This window comes from Metopolophium dirhodum, chromosome 5 (genome assembly GCF_019925205.1).
Source record: "Metopolophium dirhodum isolate CAU chromosome 5, ASM1992520v1, whole genome shotgun sequence".
Classification (NCBI taxonomy): domain Eukaryota; kingdom Metazoa; phylum Arthropoda; class Insecta; order Hemiptera; family Aphididae; genus Metopolophium; species Metopolophium dirhodum.
The window spans coordinates 9,719,471-9,744,620 of NC_083564.1; the positions used below are offsets into that span (position 1 = coordinate 9,719,471).

The 25,150-nt window shown below is 29.5% G+C and overlaps 1 protein-coding gene across 4 annotated transcripts in view; it reads right to left on the reverse strand.

The window, feature by feature from the left end:
* LOC132944692 (collagen alpha-1(XVIII) chain) overlaps positions 1–25,150 on the reverse strand; it is a 246,168-nt gene that overhangs the window by 168,846 nt on the left and 52,172 nt on the right. Inside the window, exon 1 of one of the 4 annotated variants that reach the window (XM_061014170.1) lies at positions 4,295–4,819. The exons of 2 other annotated variants lie outside the window; for them this stretch is intronic. The gene's annotated coding sequence lies outside the window, so the exon portion shown is untranslated. Of the gene's footprint in view, positions 1–3,960; positions 4,820–25,150 lie in introns of those variants that run through there. One more of the 4 variants, XM_061014168.1, reaches the window with a different exon arrangement.

Here is a 25,150-nt window from a genome sequence, read left to right on the forward strand (position 1 = left end):
AAAACTAAACGGCGAAACACATACAATATGTCGTGGCGCCATCTTTTCAGTTTTTGTAAATTAATTTTTTTACATCCAATTCGCCCGGATGGAGTCGGCTGACACAGTTACCTACGCAGTTACTTACGCATTATACCACAGTGTATAACTATACCTACGCATTTAGCCCCACAAAATTCACGTGAAAACTACTCGGCATTACTGTGTGTGTACGCAGAAACCACGTAGCCTCCTGCAAGTCAAATACGTTCGAAGACCACCGAACAATGCGGTATTTTCACGTTTCGCAGTAAGTAATATTTCAAGAGGCCACCGCGGTTTGCCGTAAATCCAGTCGGTATACCAGACACCGGCTACCGGGTAACTCAAATGACGTAAGCCCCACTCAAGAAAAATTATTTTTTCACCGAACCGTTCACTGTTATTTCCGTCTGCAACCGAGAGTGCACCGCCGGCACTGCAGCTCATTTCCACAAACATTTTAATCAACTATCAAATAGGTACCTATTGCAGCCTATAACATAACTTAACTACGGTAGCCAAAGTTAGAACGTTTAATAGTACGGTGTATATGGTATCATGGGAATGTACTATCAAAATTAAATTCTGTAGTGAATTTTAATTATTGACAACGACAACAGACGAGTTGGTATCTATAGGTTAATCGAAGAATCATACCTACCTATATACGTCATGTACATACAAACATCTAAAAAAGAGTATACCTATGATGTAAACACTAAACGGAATACTGTCTATATATGGATACTAAGGGCACTTGATGACAATATAGTATGGCCGTTTTATACGTAAGACATTCACAATAATTCACACTCAACAATAACCGCATTTTTTATATCTATATTTGAAATTATTATGTTCTCGAAACGTATACATAAAGTATAAATAATTGTGTTCGTTCTTCTCCTCGTGAGAAGTCTCCTTATGAAAATGTTTCTGAAGGAGAAACACATCGATCTAAAATAAAACGGCTCATCTGCTCCGTTCGGAATCACAGATAAACTTACAGCAACCTAAAGATCACGTCATGATAAAATTATGTAAGTATTGAACGTAATACAATATACATAATATAAACACAACGATATGTCAATCAGTCGTCATATAATAAGAATTAGGTAATCCAAGTTATACTCGATTATGAATATTTTTGTCTTATTACTTAAATATTATTTAGTAGGTATGAATATTTTTGTAAAAACTATGTCGTTTAACTGATGATTGAAATTCTACCGAAAATTGAAATGAAAATAAATTAGGTACGTTTCAAAACTAACGCATAAATAATATTATTTGATTATTGGTTTTTCACATCGTGTTGCAAACCTATTGAAGTTGACATTTTTTTTTTTGTCATAATATCTATAAGACTGACATTTTCGGAATTCAATGACAAAAATCAAAAATGGATAAATACGAAAACAAATTTTTGAAATAACGAACTCGCCCGAATTTGTCCCTCGGTGCTTTCATGAATAGTACACGAAACATAACAAGTAGAGTGACCTCCGTATTTGTGAATATATTTTAGATCCTATGCGGAGCAAAGATCTATTGGTTTTGTACTGATGTACTTTTTGTTACCCGTTTAATCTTTTTGGGTAGCTACAGTAGCTACACCTAATATAAAAGCTCGAAAAGTTTCATGCTTTGCACATCAACAGATGGGAAATTGAACACATATGGCTGGTACTTTTGAAAAGAGATTTTTAAAGTTATAAGTATTTTACTACCTAAGTAAATCTTTCGAATAACTCCAAAACAAGTAATGAATATAATAATATGTAAACAAGTTTTATATATTATACGTAAGAAAACGGTACGTTATGGTATCTTGTGTTGGAACTATAATGTTAATATATATTATTACTGTTTTAATTGGAAATCATTTTGCGGCACAATCGTTATTACGACAAACATTAGTAGGTAGAGATATTATTGAAAAAAATGTTGAACACGTTTTGATAGACGTGTGTGGATGAACGGTGTTCGAAATTGTTTTCTAAATATTATAATGACCCATCATATTTTAACACACACATTGACCCAACTCCTTGTTAACATTAATATAAATCATTTTCGACAGAAAATACACAGGAATCCCATTATTGTTATGCTATCTTCTTATAATTAATTATTTTTATTGGCCTTAGATACCAAATTTAGGTAGGTATATTAACTAAAATTATGAAAGAAGACTATATATATATTTATAATATGTATTTATATTTTATCATAATTAACACAAAATATATAGGTACCTAAGCAATTTATTTGTCAAAGATTTCAACGTTCTTCTTTTTGAATTTTATTGCTACTTCTGAGGATATTATGGTAAATTATGCAATTTAACTATCCCAGAAAAACATCTGCATTAAATTTCCAGTTGGACATTCCATAATATGTATTTTATAGAACATTTTTATTACCTTATAAAGTGTTTTTTTTTTTAAATAAAACACATCAATATAAAATCAATAGTATTCTCTCTATGTTTTAAATCTTAAATAATAAAATATACAATTCTAGAAAAAAAAATAAAGTAAAATTCATGAGATGAAAAAAAAAGTTTTAAAAATATTATTAGGTATTATAATATTTTATTCTTAGCTAAATACTGTAATAAGTAATATTATTCATGAATCTAAATCTACAATGAGTGAGCTTAAAGAATCTTGAGAAGATATTTTTTTATTAAATATTGATTTATATTTATAACTTCATATTCTATTTACGTCGTGTGTTATACAACTATATTGTGATTCGTATATAATCTTATATTGTAATGATAATTATTATAATTTATGGTGCCGTATAGCATAATAAGTGGTCTGAAATAAGATTTTTTTTCATTAAACTATTAATTTTAAATCAAAAGTTGGAGTTATCATAAAATGCATTTTTACTGTAATAAACAATTACGTACCTACGTTTAATTATTAATTCAGTTAACAATATTTTTAGACTTAATAACTAAACCTAACAAAACGGTGAAACATATTTTATTATAGTTAAATTATATTATTTGATTAATGATTATTAAACGTGCTTGAGTTATGATTTCCTCTTAAAAGTTAAAAAAAAATTAACTAATCGCTAAATATAAGTGATACTAGAAGTTTAAGATTGGTTATTATTTATTTAGTTATCAATTCAAACAGAAGTTAAAAACTGTTGTTTCTAATTTTATCACAACTCTAACCTAAACGATGATTAATTATGTTTATGTAAAACAAATTTAAACTGATAAGATAATAGTAATAATACACTATTGTACATAATCTAAAATCATGAACGTTGTATGTACTCAAACAGAAATTATTTATATAATATATCAAGCTTATATATATATATAGTATATTAATCATAGGTTATACGATTAAATATATAAAGAAGGATGTTTTTTTGTGTTATTAATTTATAGGAAAAAAAATATCAATCAAGTATTTTAAATTTTTTTACACATTTACTACAAAATTTAAACTCTTATAAGTATCGTATATATTTTAACTGTTGATCTTTTTAAGAATTGTTTAAGTTTTCGTGTTATACTCAGACACTATAATTTATTACTTTACTATATTTTGCATAATATTTTAAATATATTTACATATATATATATTATATATCTCTATGTGTGCTATAAGCTTATGAATTATCGTCAAAATATTGTTTAAAATACTCACTAAATATGATTATATTCGAATCCTAAAGGGTTAAAAAAAAATATAATGTTAATAATTCACATTTAACTGCGTAACGCGCAGGATTATAGAGTCAACAAAAATACAATTAATATTTATGTGCTTATAAAACAAAAATACATTTAATGTATGAATTTATATCAGCACATTCAAGTTTTCAAAATCAAACGCGAACTTTTAAATGCACTCGGAACGTAGTTATTTTTTCTATTCCAACAAAAAAGAAAATTATTACCTGAGCAAAATGGATTGTCCACTAGATTTTTCACAAGGGGACACCTTTCACTCGATACGCTTTTAACACTGTCATCGTGTTTACCTCAGCCACTACCACCGCAAGTTAAAACAGATTTCGCAAAGTACCGAGGACGTTCGATGCGAAATTATTTTCCCCAAACCCCCACAGCCGACGACGATCGCGTATCATGTATAATTTTGTTGCGTTTATCTGTATTATAATATTGTTGTCTCGTTCGATCGACAGAAAAACTATACAATAGTATAATATTAATAATAATAATAATAACGTGATATCGTAATCACAATGGTAATAATATTACAATACGTACGTTTTAGAAAAAAAAAAATAATGATAAAAATAAATGTTAAAATTTTTTTTTATTCCGCGTCAGGTCTACCGCGATGTTATTTCCGATTTTACGATACAATTCGATAATATATCGTTCGACAAACGGTATTGCCGCTTTAGTGGGCATCCGCTGACACGACCGACGGCGACTATACTGCAGCGTGGTCGGTGCTGACGTTTCGCGAATGCCGCCAAATCGCCAGCGCCGGCGCCATTTCCGCAACGCACACCCCTATTCCGCGCTCGTGTACCCTCCCCCCGACCCGACCGCTTGGCGATGTACCTTTTTTCACCCCTTCAATTATCTCTGCCTCTTTTTTTCTCCCTGCCTTTGTCTCTCTCCGTCTATGTCTCTCTCTCTCTCGTTCTTCTCTTCTTCTTTTTGTTTTTTTCTGCCAAATTTCACGGGGATTACACGGCCGTTTTGACATTTAGACGGACGCTTCAAAGAGTGAGATAGATTGAGAGAGAGAGAGAGAGGACCGAATGTAATGGACACCGCCGCCGCGGTCTCGTGTGTATTAAGCGTCACTGTATAGTATACTGTACAGTTCGCAACAGGTGAAATGGAGATCGTTTTCTTCAAAACGTGCGGTAATTGTTCGAAATTCAATCCGAAAACCGTAGGAGTGCACTACGATTGCAAGCTGCGTTGTTATTCGCACTCAACGCGCCGGCACAACAAACGGAGACAAACGCCGCCGGACAAAAACGCGTTTTAATCGCACACAATTACTATCAACGACGTAACAATAACGTTTAAAAAAAGAGGTACGTAACAGCTCTGCTTCACAGCGTTCTGTATGGGTGCGTCAAGTACCTAGTCGTTGACTAAGTCACCGTGTAATGTATATGACGTGTTAAATTTGAATAAACAGATAAATCCTTGCGTAAACGAAAAACAATTCCGAGTGGAGAAGGTCTGTACACCTACGTGGCCTACGAGAAAATCGTCAGACAAGAAATCGTTATATTTACGCGTAAAAATCCAATTTCGTCAAATTCAGACGTACCAAAAAAATGTATCCTAAAATTGTGCAATTACGGTCAGCTTTTTTTTTTTTAATTCCAGTTTTAACGACTAATGTGAGGAATCTTATATTAAATGTTCAAGCTTTTTGACCTAGAAACATTTTTTTATCGACATTTTAAGAACATTTCGAAGATAGGAAGTCCAACTTTTTGGTAATTATAGTACCAAATAAATATTTTAATAATAATATTACAATTTGTAAAAATATTCGTATTTTTTTTTCCCCCCAATTAAAGAGTATTTAGGTACCTAATGAGAATATTTTCGACTTCGACCTCTCAAAAGTAACAACTATATCCAACTAGAAACCAGAACCCTCCAAAGGAGTTGATGATCAGACTATTTTTTTCTACAGACACAAAAAAATAAAATATAAAAACATGTATAAATGTATCGCTTTGCATTCCGTTCAGAGCCTAAAATTAAATCAAAGCCAAATCGCACGTTATTATACTCGAATTATTATAATAATTGTTTTGCTAATTCGGTGGCAGTGTAATATTATTCCAGTCGGTGCATGTACAATATATCATATGCAATTTTTTTTTCATTTTCGCATACGATCCGGTAGTGACAACATATAAACTCGCCAACTTGAAAAAGTTGACCTCACGAAGTTTTTCAATTCCACGAGAAATTTCCATTACCGTTAACGCAATATTATAGTCTCGTTATTTCGAAGTAAAAAAACTTAATAAAAAGCTAAAAATAAAAGTGAATTTTCACTAGATGAGCACGACCTCGCCTTTGATAAAATGCACATAACTAGTACGTTTATAATCAAAGATATTATTATCACTATAAGATCAACTCAAAAGAAAACGTAATGACAGAGTCGCAGATAAGTGATAACAAAGTAGGTATTTTTTTTTATATACCGTTTAGTAAATTATCACCAATCAGTGTATTGAGTAGAATGATGTAGAAGAAGCATCTAAACATGTTACCATATTATAGGTCTAACAAAATTAGAATTAATATGAGATATTTTAAAAAATCAATTTTGATAAATGTATTTTATTTTGTAAAATGCTACCGATAAACTGTAATATTAACTGTAAAATAGTTTCAATAAAACTGCAAGCATTTTTTGTAACGGATATTTTCTGTTAATTTGCAGGACTGTTAAAAAAGTAAAACCAATCACTTCTGATGGTCACGATGGGTTTTTGAGAGTTGTTTTAAAATAAAAATAATTAAATATTAATATGGGCAATATCTAAATGTTAAAAATGTTATGTACACATCATACGAACTGTATTTATTAATATGTTTATTCGTCAAAGTGTTTTATATCATTATTAATTATATATTAAATTGAATTTTTGGAGTAAAATAATAAATTAAAAACTAAAAACTAACTATGATTACATGGAAATTCAAATTAATAACAAATCGATATGGAAATAAAAAGATCCAACAGTTTACATTTTACAGGAAACGAGTTTTTTTTAAATTATTATCCTTAGGATGTAGAATGAGTTATTAGATTTTCTAAGAAATCGGTATTGAAAAACCAACATTTGAAAATCAAATTTCACAAGAATTAATCAGGAAGATATACCTACTACGTATTTGTACACACTATAGTATTACATAATGAAGACCAAGGGAAATATTATATTATTTATAGAAAAAAAAAAATTACGATTGTAAAATTAATACGAAACTAACGGACGAAGTTGTGTACATAGAATATAGATTTACAAAGTTAACAAATTAATAATAATTTTGCTTAATTTAGCTCGAAAAAATTACAATTTTTCATATCGTTTTCAGTTTTTACAAATAATTAAAATGTATGGAATAAATAACTCGTCTTTGTTTTTATGCTCTATTACTTAAAATTATATCAAACTTGTGTATGATATTGTATGTATGTATTACTTTTACTTTATAAAATATATAACCTCGAGAACACAATAATAATCATTTTTAAAACATAATATTCTGTCGATGTTCTTTTTTTTTTCAAAAATAATATACGAAACGCACCACTGCTCCGTTTCGTTTTATTAATTATTTCTCATTTCATTCAACCGAAATTTATTATTATTATCATTATGCTGATATTGAAATACACGCGAGAATATTATTATGTGCTTAAGTCGTGTAGCGGTTGTCATTGTGAATGTTTGTCGCGCGTCAAGTATTTGTCTTTTGTCGACTTTGTCGTAGATGAAACGTTTTAAATAGACTCTCAGATATGTCTTGAGCATCCATAAGTTCATGACAGATGTGCGTGTGTGTGTGTGTGTGTGTGTGTGTGTGCTGTGTACATGGACTCACAGTCACGAGACAATTGGGCTCGCTCCGTCTACAATGGCCCAGGCTGCTATAAACGTCAGAAAAACAGGTCGTGTAACGTTTTCGCAAAAGAGTATTCCAAAGTTCTGCAACTTCCAGTGGAATATATTATTATTAATTCACCCAAAACTCTCACTAAAAATATTCCCGGCATTTTCGTTCGCCCGTCTGATGTCACCGATCTCACGCTGTACATATAGCAACCGCCTTGTTCTTAAAATTTCAAAACAGTTCCGAGAAAGATTTTTCTCATTAAAATACATTAATTTAGACATCTATCTCTCTCTCCCTTACACTCTCCCTCTCACCCACTCATCCTCTATATCGTTTTTCGTCTCGATCTCGCCACATTTGTATGTGATATAAGTTTTGTTTTTTTTTCACAGTCGTTTAAAACAATAATCCAATAGTTTTTAAATTTGTAATAATATACAGTAAAAAGCTAAATATACATGCGTTTACGTCATTACTGTCGATCTTTATACGAAAATATTTTTACAGACTTTTTTAGATTTCTAAACACTAGTTTAGAACATCTTATATCCCCGCTGTGTCCACCCGTCCGTTAGTTACCAGTACAGAATCACGATTGTTGATACTGAGTTATTTATTTATAGTGCTTGGACTTGTTAGGAGACTGTGCATAGTTACGATGATTGTTTGTATTGAGATTTTACAACGCATCTATTCAATGTGAATTCATACGAACCAATATTTAAAAATTTAAACATCCGAGTGTTGAATATAGACAGTTAGTTATTTATTAACATACTATATAAGAAGTTGGCCAATATTAAAAACACTGGTACCAAAATATCACAAAGGTAAAAAGGTTACCAAATCATATAATTAATTTGTACGTGGAATTATAGTTTATTCTGCTGTGTTCAGATACGTATAAAAAACGGGAATTCAGCACGCTTTCTAGAATTGTTTTTTACTATAACTGTGATATTATAAATATTTTTTTTCAGATTTTAATTTCATACCATGTGTAATTATAATATAGGAATATAAAATAAACTGTTTAATTTAGAAAAGTTTAGTTTTAAATTATCACAAACTAATTGTGTCATTATATGCAAATGTTTAAATTAAGTTAAACACGTTTTTATTTAAAATGATATGCTTACTGTAAGTATACAAGTATCAAAGGGTTATGAAAACACCCTATGTTCAAATCGAATGTTCTCAGAAGAAATTATAATCTTTCTTTTCTCATCAGCCTACTTTTGAGGTTAAATCAATGAACTCATCTGCAAGGTAAAAAAGACTGCTTAAATGTTTCTCTGTATCTGATACGGTAACTGATGAAAACACTCACTGTGAATTTTATAAAAAAACACTTAATTGTAACAATATAAATAAATCATGTCTCATACGAATTTATTTCAATTTCCATGCTAATGTTTGCGTTACACTAGATAATGCAATTATTACCCCTTTTTATTATTATAATTTTGTAGTATCTACACAATGTTTTGATATTTATTTTTTCTTTACAGTGCAGTTCAAAGAAATATTATATGATTATTATTGAAAAATATCTTTTTGAGTCCTCTTCAAAAGCCCATCCCAATTTGTTATCCACAACAATACGTTTATTCGAAATATTAATATGTTCTACACAACTACTCAAAAAAGCTCGTGTGTATCCAATAAAGGCAATGACCGGCACTGGTTATAAAATAAAGACAGTCTATATGGTTTTTTTATCGTCGTAAATAATTTATGAATACCAATGAGAATCATGACTTTGTAAGTTGTTATATATTATATATATAGGTTTTTGATTTTGAACAACTTATATATTATTTTCGATATCGCCTTTTTCGCTGATTTTTAATGGATCTCGTTGAAATTTTGCACTCGCGTGAGCATAATATTGTCATCATAATATCATAATAATAATGTTTCGCTAACATTGTATACGGTTGTTTTGCGTCCTGTTTGTCCGACCATAAACTGCACCGCGTGTTCCTGTTAAATATTAAAATGTTTGCAAACGGCTTCGAAGAAAACACTAACGTGGTAAATGGTAATATACGTCGTACCTATATCTCAAACCACACTCCGCCTCGGGACACATTGTATGACCAGTATTCAACAATTATTACGTACGATTCCCGATCAAAATTTTATTTATTGTCATGAAACTCAATGCCCGTTAAATAATATTATAATATAAATATTATATCATGTGACCGTAAACATGTCATATTTCACCGTACATTTTGTATTATATTATGGTAAGTCAATAAACATATTACACTTATCGGCGGGGAGCGTTTTCGAATTGCGTTGGCTTATAACTGAGGGTATTTTTTGAAATGTGTTTGGTGGTAATAATGGCCGTGAAATGTTAAACCCGGGATCATCATTATTTATTTATATATAATTTTTTTTTTTACTTTTACTCGTGAATACGATATCACAGACAGCAGAATCAAAGCTAAACACAATGATAAATTGAAATGTAATTCGACATATTATAATGTGTTGTATAGGACATGAAAACATAAGTTATTTTTTTATTTTTTATGACATTTGAATTCAAAATGGCATTAGGCATTATGTCTGAAAACCGTTTACCAAAAAAAAAAAAATGTATAATCTATGAAACGTTATAATTTGAAAATGTTGATTCGTATTTTATACCAAAAAAAAAAAGTTAGCTGTCGTAATAATAGGTATGTGTTTATCACAATAATCAAAAAAACATATTGAACTTATTATTGCCATTAAATGCCATCGGCATTTTGCGGTTTTAAGTGCTATTTTAACCATTACAATATTGACCAATCATACGTTTAATGCGACGTATGCCGTGTTACATTACCAGTATACATAGTATTATGTCAAAATATATTTAAATCACATGAATTTATTTAACATTTATAAAAAAAAACATTTACACTAAATAATATTAAATCGATTAAAACGCTGATGGGCAATATTTTTATGAAAGAATTATTATTTAGTGTGATTATCTGCAACTACTATCGATACTATCGTTTATCGCGATATCGTAATTATATAAAAATGTTTAGGTTCCCTCTAGTGACTGCCGGTAGTTCAATTTTGAATTAACACTAATGATACTATGCACCTATGACTTAGCGGGAAACGATCAGCGATAAATGCAAGTGTAATTGTATAAATTATAATTATTCTGTAAAGACTCTCAATACCGCAACAAGACTCGATGTGGATACAAATTAAATATAATTTCAATGTAATCAACTGGCATAGAAATTATTTAGAAAATGCAATGTTTGTATAAACTATACAGTTGTACCTGTACATGTAAGGTACTTAATATGAATTACACGTACGTTAATAATTGCAATACAACCTCAGACTCAGCATTCACAACAGCTTAAGTCTAAACAACTTTTTGCAAGTAATTTTGTTGCAAATATAATATTATTATTTAAAAATAAAAAATATAAAACGATTTAGTTTAGATTTTTTTGCGAGTAATTAATCACTTTTTATCAGGAAATTTTAACATATTTTAAGCATGTCGAGTTTTTTTTTCATATTGACTATAATACAGAGTTACATTTGAAAAAAAAAACCAAGTGTACAGTATCTATGGTTACAGTTTTTAACAATAAATAGTTAACTCAAAAATCCTTATAAGTACATAATATAAATGATAGTCCTTATTACCGTGGATTTTTTAAGTAGGTAGTATATTGTAATAAGATTATTATATTTGTATATTATATTCTGATTCAAAATAATATATTTTTATTTTTTTTATGTTTTACTAAAAATGATTTAAAATATATACAATAAAATATAAGTACAATGAGTAAATTTGATAAATTGTTATTAGCAGGAGGTTGTGTCTGTGGGCAGGCACTAAGCAGTGTTCTCGGCCAGGTAATTTTTAGGTAGGTAGTATCTATTTTTTTTTTATTTTAGCAAGGCTCTATACTACTGTTTTTTTAGTCTTATACGTACATTAGCGGGAAGTGAGACTAAGCTTTAAAATATTATAATAAAAAATAAGACGTATTTTATAGTATCAGAAGTTATAAGGCGCTTATAATTTTTTTTTTTTTTTTTATCGACACCTTCTATCGAAAAAGGGTTACCGCTATAAAAAATGCACTATCACTTTATAATAGTATAAAGTTTATGTCTTTATTTTTATAAGAAAACACGTAAATATAATATTATACGATATTCTAAGAACAAAAAGTTGAATGATAAAAACGACTTGTTTTTAAAATAATAAAATTTGAATTGTAGGTTTACGAATTTAATCTATATAATATCTGATATGGGAATATAATGTCTACCTATACGTACTCTAAAAAATACCATAATAGTATTTTTGGAACTTGAAATTATAACAAGTAGAAGTTAGGTATCTCATAATTATTATAGATACTTATGAACTATGAAGTTCTGAAACATCCGGGAAGCCTTTATATTATAAATCTTTAGTTAGCATTAAAGCATTTAACTAATACTGACAAAATTATAAGAATAACTTTTTTGAAACGAATATATTCATACAACAGTCGTATTTTTGTATAACTGTAAGTAAGTATGCTGCAAATTGTTTCAAGTTGATTTCTGATTTCTCAAAAATATTCCAATGACACGTGTTAAAAAATGTATTGAATAAATACTCCTAGTTCGAGATAAATAGGTATATTGAATTATGCATATTATGTTATTGTTGTATACATAATAGCATTGTTAAAAAAACATATTACATAATATATTTAAGGTTTTGAAAATAAATACATTTTTGCCAATTATATTCAAAAACTTGACTATTAAATCATATAAATATTATATAATGTGGTACCTATAATATTATGCGATTTTGCATTTGGTTACAATAGAAATATGATTTAACTAATATTATTATTGTTGTATAATTTATTAATTAGGTTTTTATTTATATTTTTAACAAAATGTGAATACCTATGTTGATGTATCGTATTTAATGAAGGTTAATGATGTTGAAAATATCATATTACCCGTGATTTATAATAATATAATGGCCATACTAATTTTTACAGTATTTATAATAATCATTATTTATAAAAAAAAACAAATAATTTATAACAATGATTTTTAATTATTTATTAATTTAAAATCGATTTTGTAAGAAGTTATTATCCATAAATTTGAAATTTAAATTCATTAATCAATGAATAAAATGTTAATATAACAAACACGAGGACACACACCAAAAACGAATTATATTCAATAACACCGTCGACGATTCAACTGTTTTTAAATATTATGATAAGAGCTTATATATTAATAAAATATTGAAATTGAGACAGTGAAATAAAATAAATTGTCCAGTGTCTTAAGTAATTCTTTGACCATGGAACACATAAGGAATGTTCTGTTTTAAATATTTAACATAATACATATTTTTAAATCGAATATCATAATATCTCAAGTCAATAGGAAGTGTCACTACTGTGTGGCTTCTTCCAACAATCTCCTTCATGTTCACGTAATTTTAGCCCATATTCATACTGTGCCCCCAGGGTACAGATTGTATATTTCATATAAAAATAAATATATCATTATATTAACTCAGGCTACATAAATATATTACTAACATTTAAAATGTGTTTTTACTTTTAATGTTGTTTATACAACGTCTAGACGACAAATCGTTTTTATGGCTTATGCATATTATTAACATCATTTTATGTCAATAATCGGACCAGAGTTATTTGTGTTCAATAATAATAACACGACTGCGAAAAGTTATAATAGAAAAATAAATAAATTTAATACTTTAGCTATTTGTTAAAAAAAAAATGTAGGTACTAAAATATAAATGAAAATGAAAAAAAAAACATTTTTACAAAAATTTAAACCATAATATTATAAATATAAATATTACCTATTGTATTTATTTATATGCATTTAAATGTTTGTAAATGTAATCGGTTTATTTTCGTTTTAAATAAAACATGACACATTTTATATCTAAAATGTACACATTTTTATTAGGTAGGTACACCTGTGTGGAATGTATCATGTTATGATTAAAATGGCTTAGAATATTGTCTTGAACGTCACGCACTATCATATTATTATTATTTAATTCGAACACCACGTATTTTGTTCACGTTTAACTCGAATTTCATCTCGAACCATTATATTCCGAACTCTAAATGTTTGCACAGCATTGTTTACATTAATTGCTTGTGTGTATATTTTAATGCACATAAATCGAACAACACGATTTTAGCGCGTTCATTAAAGTTTTTTACGACTTTATTATTATATTATTATAATATCATCGAATAATAATTATTATCAATACTCGTCCGCACCGTTTGAAATACACAGTGGAACGGCACGCTAATTATTACAGTTGTTAAACACATACGTTATGAACCCGAACGCATTATTATGAGTAGGTACCTACTATTTTATGATATAAAGGGCTCTTTTAATATTATATATTGTATACATAAAAACATTAAAACTCAATTTAATCGACACTCGAGAAATTGAGTTTTTAAAATATTCGTTTTAATTTTTTAATTTAAATTTCATATTTATTACGCGGGCATTTTTAATTGTTGATTTATTTTATCGATTTGATATAGTCAACTAATAGGCAATTATATCTACCCACGTTAGAAAAGTATTTTTCGTTCATAATAATATTATACTTTATTAATATACAGGCATGAGTACATTGGTACACGCAGGAAGTTAATATGACCACTAAACTTTGAATAATTGTGATATTATGTAATATAATATTATAACATTAACTCGTCAAAACGGTCATAAAAAATAAACCACAATATGACGTATAGATCAATGTACTATATTACATGCTTTCAGAAGTATGTTCGGATTGTCTAAGTATTGTAGTTTACATCCGAATAACAAACATGAATCTCAGACACTTCTGCGCTGAAGGTTCCATTGTCTGCGGAATGAGCCACTAACGTAAGATACTCGTCGTTGTTACGCATAGTTTACGAGTCACTTACGTCAAATTAATAATAACTACGCAAGTACCCACGCTAACAACAATTATTTACAACCTGATTAATATGTTACAATTATAACAAATTTCGTCGAAAAATCTTGAATTGAATATGTTTTTGATAAATTAGTTTATTCAAAAAAAAAAAAAATAATAATAACAATAATGAAAATTTGAATTGACAAGCGATACAAAGGGACCATAATATAATATTACAACATACTTACTGCTATCGTGGAATTATTTTGATCTTGAAATCTTCAATTTGTGTTGTCACGAAAAAGATAAAAAAAAGATCATCATTCATTGTATATTGAAAATGTCTTGTACTTGTATAGGAGTCCAAGTAATTATTGTAAAGAATTCTAAATCAAAAATAATTATACTATAATAAATTATACTATTTTATTTTGTAGTTGTGGTACCAGTATAACCATAATTAATTAACTATTACGAATAAGAAGGCAAAAGGTGAACTATCTAATTTCTGTGACGTCCAAAGTTATATTATTTGATTAATTAGTTTGGCGATCAGGGATAAAATGCTTATCATGTCTATCTAAGAGCAAACATACAAGTCAAAGCAAATCCACATCTATCCATTTTAATTATTCGGTTTAGACTAATTTTAGATCTTGATTTAGACTTTGATTATTATCTGTATTAATTAAGACTTTAAATAAATTGAACTAAAAGTGATATAATAATATGCATATTGTGTTTGATAATTTTACTACACACATAATAATATTATAATACACATCTTATTTGCATTATATCATTGTCTACTATTACAGAAGTTGAGATACGGGTTACTTAGATATTACTTAGATTAATTCATAATAACATAAGCCCATTATAACAGTTACTATTTAGTAAAATAGTTAATGAATTTCTTAAGCAAATGTCTTGCTAAATTTATATCATAATATTGGGAAAATTGAAATGTTCATTAATTTAAAACATTCAATGATGTGTGTCGTCAGGAATAGCGTGACGTTAAAAGTGGGATCAAAGATGTTATGCAGACATTTTAGTATAAAAATGTTTATATTCGTTTAATAAAAAAAAAAATATATATATATATATAACTGAACAATTGCCGTGTTCGATGGGGTGTAAAGTGACGAAAAGATTAATAGTAAATTATTCGTATAACTCGTCTATCTCACTGAATATATTTAAAAAAATAATAACTCTCTCGTCATTATTGTCATACTGTAATAAAAGTGTACAAAAATAAAGATTTTATTAAAATAAAATTATTATAACGTGGACGCGTTTTTCAGAAACCGATTGAAACAAGCGAAGGGGAAGAAATTAAAAAGTTTTATAATATATTTTAATATTAGATAAGATACAAACAGTTTATTTCTAAAAATTATTTATACTTTACAAAGGACCGACTCTATAGATCATCCATACAATTTGATACAAAGGTAAATGCCGATGAGCGATGAAAAATCATGACGGTACAGCATGCTCCCAACTTCGTGACCTCAAGGGTGTGGCATCTGCGTTCCCGTTGTGCCACCACCGGTGGCCGGAGACCGTGCGTTGACATCTTGGCGACTTTCGCTGAACACCCCCAAGTGCACTTTCACGTACCACTAACCCCGTGTTTCCGTCATCGTGTATATTTATGCCTAAGAACTGACTACAACTCAACTTTTAAACCAATATGGTTACGTTATCCACAGCGACCGTGACGTCGTCGATCGTTACTATTCCTTTCCCTCGTATTGAAGTACAGTGTTCCCTTTTTCGGACACGGCTTGCGCCAGGTTGTCAAAGATCAAATCGACGATATCGACTATCGTCCTTCTGTCGTAAATATCGGTGGTTGTGAGTAGTTGGTTTTTGTCCAACAACCATGGCGATGATGTCCTCGAATACCCACTTAGAGGTCGTTTCGATTTTGTCATCGGTTGTTTCGCTAACTTCGGAAACGTGGTCTGCCATAGTGCCTCTTGTAATACGTGTGAGTGTGTGACGTTTAACTCTGAAGAATAAATTTCAAATGAACCGTATTCGGATTCCGTTTTACTCCGTCGTCGAGCAAATCAGTGATCACCCAGAGTCCAGACGGCGGGTACAATTAGCCAGCGAGTACATCCATCATTCTAATCGGTCAGCATAATTAGGATTTGGGGATCATTTATTTCTCGAAATACGAGAGAAAGGAACCCTATGGGAGAAGATACAATGCTGCAGCACTCCACAGGGTTGGTGGAGGGGGCTGCACGGGTGGCGGGCTAACAAAACGGCGCTAAAAGAGAGCTTGATTATAAGATCTTGTTATAAGAAATTTAGTCGGGCAGGGCGTTTTTACAGTCGTCTGCGCCGGGAATCACAACAATTCGGATCCACTTTTTATTTTATTTTTGTAAGAGACTTGTCCCACGTGTTTACTTTATTATACCATATGTGTATATAGTTTATATATATACTAGATATGATATAGGGTCCGGCTACCACCGGCACATTTGTAATTGTTATCGTGATTATTTTGTATAATTTTCCTGTTATTATTGTAAAAGAAACGATGAAACTGAGGTGGAAGTGATTCTATCGTGGTTCTCGTCGGCCCTCACAGTTGTTCTACTACACGGAAAAATAATAAAAAAACTATTCGTATATTATTCTAAGTAGGTCTAAGATGTTGCTTGAACGATATGATATTTTATTCTTGTTATTACTATTTTTATCTTGTAATTAGTTAGTTGATGAAATAACATTTCATACAGGATTCCGTCTAAACTTAAAGAAGTAATCCCGTTGAACATAGTTCCAAGTTTTTGTGTCCTTATTACTTTATAAAATATGATGATCTCATAATATTATTAATATGTTCTCAACTCTATAAGTTTAATATTGCAGTATTTCTCCAGATTTATGAATAGTTTTTAAAAGTTGTATAAGTAAAGGGTGAGTTTTTGTGACCATATTATTATTATTATCAGACAGTATTTTTTAAATTTACTCGTATTTCCCCACTCAATGTTTGAATATAACATTTTATTTTACTTTTAGTCAGTTCAAGGTAAGTGTATGTTTTTTACTGTATAAATGATTTTATTATATAAAAAATATATTAATAACTTTTATTTAATATGTTTTATACATTTTTTTTAACCTTTACCTAAATATATTTTTTAATAAAAATAGAGTACCTACCTACATAATATCATAAAATGTAAATTTACCATTTACTTACTCGTTCCGTGGGTATGAGTCAATAATACATCGATATCAAGTATACCACGCAACGTATATAATCTATAAAGAGCTAATAAGTGTTTGGTAACTTCTTATATATCTGTTTGACCGTGTAATGCTTGAAGTATAAGGCTCAAGCTCTAATTAAATCTGTCAACAAATTTGAAATTTTTAACGGGAACACCGTGGAAATATAAAATTGTAATATTATGTTGTAATAAATTAATCATTAAATTGCATTTAAGTGTATAACATCATTATGCACAGCATTAATAAAATCGGTGGGAGTTCGTGTTCCTATGTTTCACGTATCGACGACACGTGACCCGACAGCCGGTGGCGGAACCAGATTCGGGTGAGATAGAGTGGAAAAGGCCTGCATAAAACTTTATTACGGATATTAATCACTCGGAGGCGAGTTTCAAAGTGTCTTGCTCCTCTCGTCCCCTCGTCATCCTTGTGAACATATCGCTTACGCGGTTCTTCACAAAAATACTTACACGTGTCGTGCAAAGGGTTCGATGTAACTTACACGTCTTGTGAACCGACAAATCAGAATATTATTATAAAATTAGTCTATTTTCCATCCTTAATACTGCCAGTGTGCTGGACACGTAAATTTGTGAACGATTGACTAGGAACCGTCACGCGCATGGACGGAGAAACGGTGTCAATAATATAATATTTTTATCATAATCGCTACTTGTAATTTGTACCTACGACATAGTGACCATTTCGAGCTAACCGAAAGTCGAGTGTCTTGAGGTTATAATATTATTGAGAATGAGTGTAACTGTAGAGTAGACTATTCGGCGGAATAAGAAAAAACTATAAAGCCATACCGTTAAACTGCATTAAAATATCATCTGCCAGGATCGTATAATGAAATACGATGACACGTTTTGAGGATGTATAATACTGTATACTCACTGTATATTATATATTTTTTTAACGTTAAAGCGTGTTTGATAGTATTGTTGTACACATTACAGAGGTATAAAATACTGACATCAAGTTAGACGGACAGAAAAATAATATTATGTGGTTTATTGTATGATAAAAATTTCAGTTTTTAATATATTTATCACGTAATTTCGCCAAAAATGCGTTGATATTGCAATGTGTTTTTTTTTAAGAACTATGATTTTATGAGTGGTTCATAACGCCATTATTTTTTCTCAACAGTGAAACACCAAATATATATAGTATAATAATAATTGTGTATTTACAAGTTTTGATTCACTGGTAGTATTTAATTATAATTTTCCACTAACTTCAAACCCAAAATAAACACTAAACAAATTGCAAAAATAATCGCTCTTGGTTATTCGCGTTATTCAATAATGCTACTGTATAATGGAATAATGTTTAGTATAATGTTTAACTTAAACTTTATTGTTTGATGTTTTAATAAGTTACTTTTTTTCAAAAGAAAAATATTTATTTCATCCAAAATTCTTAATCCTGCGTATTGTATACCTGCGTTGTTATTATTATTACTTGCTTTGTTGGGAATAAATCCATGAATGTGTTTGATTTTACGAGAAAAAAAGATTTTCCACAATATCGTATTTTGTTTGATAAATACTTAATATTAAGTTTAGGTAGAAATAAAGTTGTTTCTGTTCAAAAAAAAAAAAATAAAGAAGCTGTTCATGAAATTATATTATTAGTTGTAATACTGCTTTGGATATCTAAAAGAAAATATAGTTTTAAAACATTAGATATTTTTTTCGTTCTGTTATTATTGAAAACATAGTGCGGGCAGTGTGCACCCTGAACGCCAATATTTAAATATAATCGAACTTATTTATTAAAATATATGTTTTACAAGAAGGTGGTGGGTATATCTATATTATACTTTAGCGAAAACGTTTCGGTCGTGAATCAAACAGATCGACAGACGTGAGAAAAACAAATTCAGCGCAATCACGTTTTTCTTGGATTTTCGCACTGCACAACACTTTCCGCACTAGCAAACGACGACGTTGCGATAACGATTTGATCGAAAATCGAACGGCAGACGCGTAGTAAAACGTTTGGTGGCCACCGTTTTCCATTATGCGATACTGACCGGCAACCGATTAAAACCAAAGCCCGAAAAAGCAGTCGCACGACAATCGTTAAGTCCCTCGAATGTCCGTAAAAAAAAAGTGTTTTAAAAAAAAAAATTTGCGTTAACTTAAAATGTCATAAATATAAAAATTTGAATGAATGCGTAGTTTAAGCACATAAAAATCGCGCTTAAAAAATCACCCCTTCTTCGGTAGTTTATACGGGGAGACCGGAAACGTATTAAGTAACGGTGAGGTAGGGAGGGGGAGGGGGAGTGATGGCGATTGCTATGGTTAGCGTTTTCTTACGCTGGCTGCAGAGGTATTTGCGTTGAGAATTTTGAAATTCCCGTAATCTTGTTGGAAAACTTTATTATTTTTATTAATCTCGTACCTAATTATGCAACGATCGGTGAACTGAAAAGCACTCTTCCCCGAGGGCCGTGATCGTGTTATTTTATAATATACAGTTTGTCTATTTTTCTTTGTTGAGTTTGTTCCTTTCCACATGTTTAACTGAATGACGTGTATGATAATCATTGTAGTTTAATCATTCGCATCGTAAATACTATACAATATTTCCTAAAAAAAATGACATATTGAATAAACACAATACAAACCGATTTATTAGTTATTACTATAAAATAAACATAGAACGATGATACTCATCTCCTATCCAACAATAATTGAGTCAACCGATTCAATTACGTATTGAAGTGTAAGTGATTGGTACTATAGCCAAATTAGTAATAAAAAAAAAAAACATTTTGCCATATTGTGAATGTACTGTGAAACGTGATTACAAGTAATACACTTTATATGACAATAGTATGGAACTATATAATACGATTTATATTTTTGTATCACACATAATATTATGTAAACATAAGCATTATTAATATTGAAACTATTAACTAAGTTAAGTAAACATGTATGTAATGTGTATCAAAATTTAGTCTTAAGTCTTAGTCACTAAGTTTTGGTTTAGTTGTAGCAAAATACCTAGAAACTAGGTTAAGCGATAATAACTAAGTGATAGCCGTGTAGACAAATGTAAATTAACTAAATTCAATGATGGTATTGACTGTAATGTCATGATAATATATCTGACGTGGATAAATCTCTTTGTACGTTCTACATCACATTGAGATAAATACAATTAGCTGACTGAAGTATTATTTTAAAATAACATAATTTAAGGAAACGTTTCAGTGCTGGTGCAGGTGATTAACAAATGATAGCTCGTATAACTAAGTATTATAGTAATCATTTTATTATGATTTGAGGATAGCAAGTAGATCTGCGATAAGAAATTCGTAATCTGTTAATTGAGTTTACCTTAGTCGGAAATCCATTACAATTTCAGAGGGGGCTAACATTATTAACATCGATGTGAGCAGGGGCTTCGATCCTAAAAAACTAAAAATGGACGGGGCTTGATGGACTCTTAGGGGGGGAGGGCTAAGCCCCATAAAGCCCCCGATTTCTGCCAATGGTGTTTACGATCGACGATTTGTGTGGTTTAAAAATAATTAGTCATGGTTACTGCCATTAAATGACAACAATGCTTTAGATTGTATTTTAAGGAATTTTGATTTAAAATAATTTGACTGGTGTATGGTTCTGATGTATTAAAGAGATCAATGATTTGCGTTATTTTTAGTTATAAATAATAATTCATATCATACCAACCACTAATGAGCTGTATTTTGTTTAAAAATCAAATATTGATCATTTTCATTAATATTCATTGTTTTAAGTTTGGATCATTAAATCATATTTTATATAATATTATGACTATTACATACCTATTATTAAAAAAAAAATGAATTAAATTTCTCCTTACTGGTGAAACCCTAGTAGGTTTGTTAAAGTCGCTTTAATATTAATCGGTTCTCATATGAAAACTTTATATAACATTTAAAAGTGCTCTGGTTAAAAAATAAGCGCTCATTGACCCGAAAGTATAATATAATTTCATAAAGGTCATAGCTTTAATTAAAAATATTATGGCGTTTATTAAGGTACGTAGACTTTAAGCTCACACACTGTCCCTAAACAGCAAAGATTAAGATAAATAATCATAAAGGTCTCAATAGTGTTTAATAATATATTACTTCTATTTGAATATTATAAAATAGAAACAGTGTTAGTTAATTAAATATTTAAAAAATCTACGAATCGGTGGATTATATTATATTTAGGGATACTTTCACTAAATATTTCATATATTAGATTGAATAAAATTAGATATTATATAAGCATATTATATCATACTATTTTATCTACAGTTTGATTTCAGATATTAGAATTGTGGCTAAACGGGTATACAACTATAGTTTAGATACACAAAGGTGTAAGAATGAATTGTTTTATTTATAATAATTACAGGTTTGATGGGTTAATGTTTGCTGAACCAAAACATATAATTAAGACATAAAGGTGTCATTTAAATTTTGAAATCGTTTTGTCACATTTACTACAACATTTCAACAGTTTAATCATTTTAATAGTTTAACGCATCGTTGAAAAATATTACAATGACGTTATTGAAGACATTTTAAAACCATATTATTATGTAATATTAGAACAGATATTAATATGTACTAAGTAGTTATAAAAAAAATCACTTTCATATTATTATTGATACTTTAGATAGAAATTCTATGTCTTAATAGTTAATAGATATTTGAATCGTTTTTCGAATACGATGACATGATTTATTGATTGACCCAATAACGCACCATTATGCATAACTATACTGGTGTGAGCGAAGCGAGATAAATTTCAAAAGCCTAGTTTACATTTCTTGTCCAGGTTTTTTTTTTTAATTATTATAACTCTAAGCAATTAGTCACACTGGTGATATTATGATGCATTTTACACGATGACGGTCCCTATTAATGTGTTCTATAAAACCAATGAGTGAAGACTGTACTGCGTTTTAATCGCTATAGATCGAATGCAACGGAATATCGACATGTGTTCGATAAATATTTATTATAAAGGTACACAAAAAAAGTGTGTGACCGAATAAGTGCTCTTAGACACTCGAACCAGTTTTTCAGGCACACCATTTGGACATCGACGAGTTAAAACGAATGGATTTGACCGTGGAAGAATATTATATTAAATTATACGAACGTGAGCGATGGACGTATGGCATGAAATCGTATAATTTAAAAACTCATAGTCGCTCTTCATTCCGTCGTGTCCGTACATTGTGAACGATATTAACAGTATATGAAATCGGATTTTGTGTAACCTCCGTTCCATGGAGATTTGGGACGAAAAGGTATAGTTTAACTTTTTGGCTTGCTGTACAGCTGGTGAAATGTCACCTCCTACACGAGCACCACGCGTATTTGACGTTGGCGAACTTTCCAAAAAAAAATAAATATATATATGTTTATTTTATATCAACATATGTGCCTATTATACATATAGTGGTGGGTTGAATTGATACACGCTCTGAGGAAAAAAAAAGTAGACGTTATAAAGTTCGCAAAAGTCTTGGAAAAGCAAACGTACGTTTCCGTTCATTGTCGTCGTGGTTGTGATTGCTAACGAATCGGGTATGAAAAAATAAAAATAAAACAGAAAAAACCATTGCAAACAGTCTGTGTTTGCTAAACGAATCAAACCGAATATATCAAATCGAATAAAACGACGGGCATCCGGCCAATGAATGAATTGCGTTTACAAGAATTATTTTCCATTAAGCACGACGAGGTTTTCGGTACCTACCACATTATGCCAATACCGTGTGTGAAATAAATGCTAAAATACAATATTATGCTCGACCCGAATCGATTGGCATGGATTTTTTTTTTTAAACGATAAACATTAAAAAATTTAACATAATATATTATGATATTATACATTACGATCAAAGGACATTGTATTTTTACCTCAATAACTGTTTACTGTAATTTATTGTTCGGAATGATGGTGGGGGGGGGGGGGGCAGAGAAGGATCCGGGAAAGATTTTTTTTATGTAAGTACAGTGTTATAATATAATATAGAAATTATGGAGAAAGAAAATGGGATTGAAAGCTAAAAAAATGTATGGCAGGTACATATAATTTGGAATGTTAAGGTTTAAAAAAAGGTTCTACATTTCATTGGTGAATTGATTTTTTATTTTTATCAAAACATAACGGGTTTGAATAATATTGTGAAATGGGTTAATGAAATATTCAAATATTTGCCAAGTGATTTTTGACGGCGCATTGCTGATATTATAATATGTACCTTATTTCCGTTTAGATTATTTGTAAGACATCATTACACTAATTTATTTTGTCTTTTAACCATATTTTAAACCTTCTTTACGAATGATATTTACAAGATTTATTTATGATCCATTTAATAACAATTTATATGAATACAAATAATTGATTTAAAATAAATTAATATTTAAGAGTAAGAACATATTATTATTATTAAGCTTTATCATCGTTGTCGTACATTGATCAATTCTACTTAATGTTTTGCATCCATACAATATTATTTAAATTCTACATTAACAAAATTTTAATATTAAACTCAATACACTGCAACTATAATTAATTTTCCTTATAGTTCTATGAAGATTTAAATTATAGTATGAACTTAATAAGAAAGTTGGAAAATACTTAGTTACCGTTTCAATATTTAGGTAAAAGTCTGGCAAAATGAATTTCTATGAAACCTTAAGACATCATACAAGAGTCTCATCTAAATGAAAAAAGTTCAGATGATGTAAGTAACAAATTACACGAACAAATAGATATTTATCAGCAAAGATATATAATAATTAAATTCCAACATTCATTATTATACGCGTATTGCGTGTATCTAATAAGATATTGGACGTAAAAAAATAATTTGGAGTAAAAAGCTTAAAAAAAAATGAGAGTTTTTGAACTGGCCAAAGCCACATAATACATAATCACAAAGACACAAAACAATTTCAAACAATTATTTGTATGATATGACTACGTAATTTTAACGATTTTAACTTTCATATATTGGTATTATTGATCAGTTGTTATTCAAAATTATACTTAAATATTATGAATAAACGCTTTTCCCAAAACACATTGTCGTTAGCAAACTACTAATGGTGGTGTTGTTTGCCACTAACAAATAGTGTTTACTAGTTTGTTATAATTTCTCAGTTTGTAAACATTATAATATAATAAAGTCAATGTTTAAATGAACATATAAATACTAAA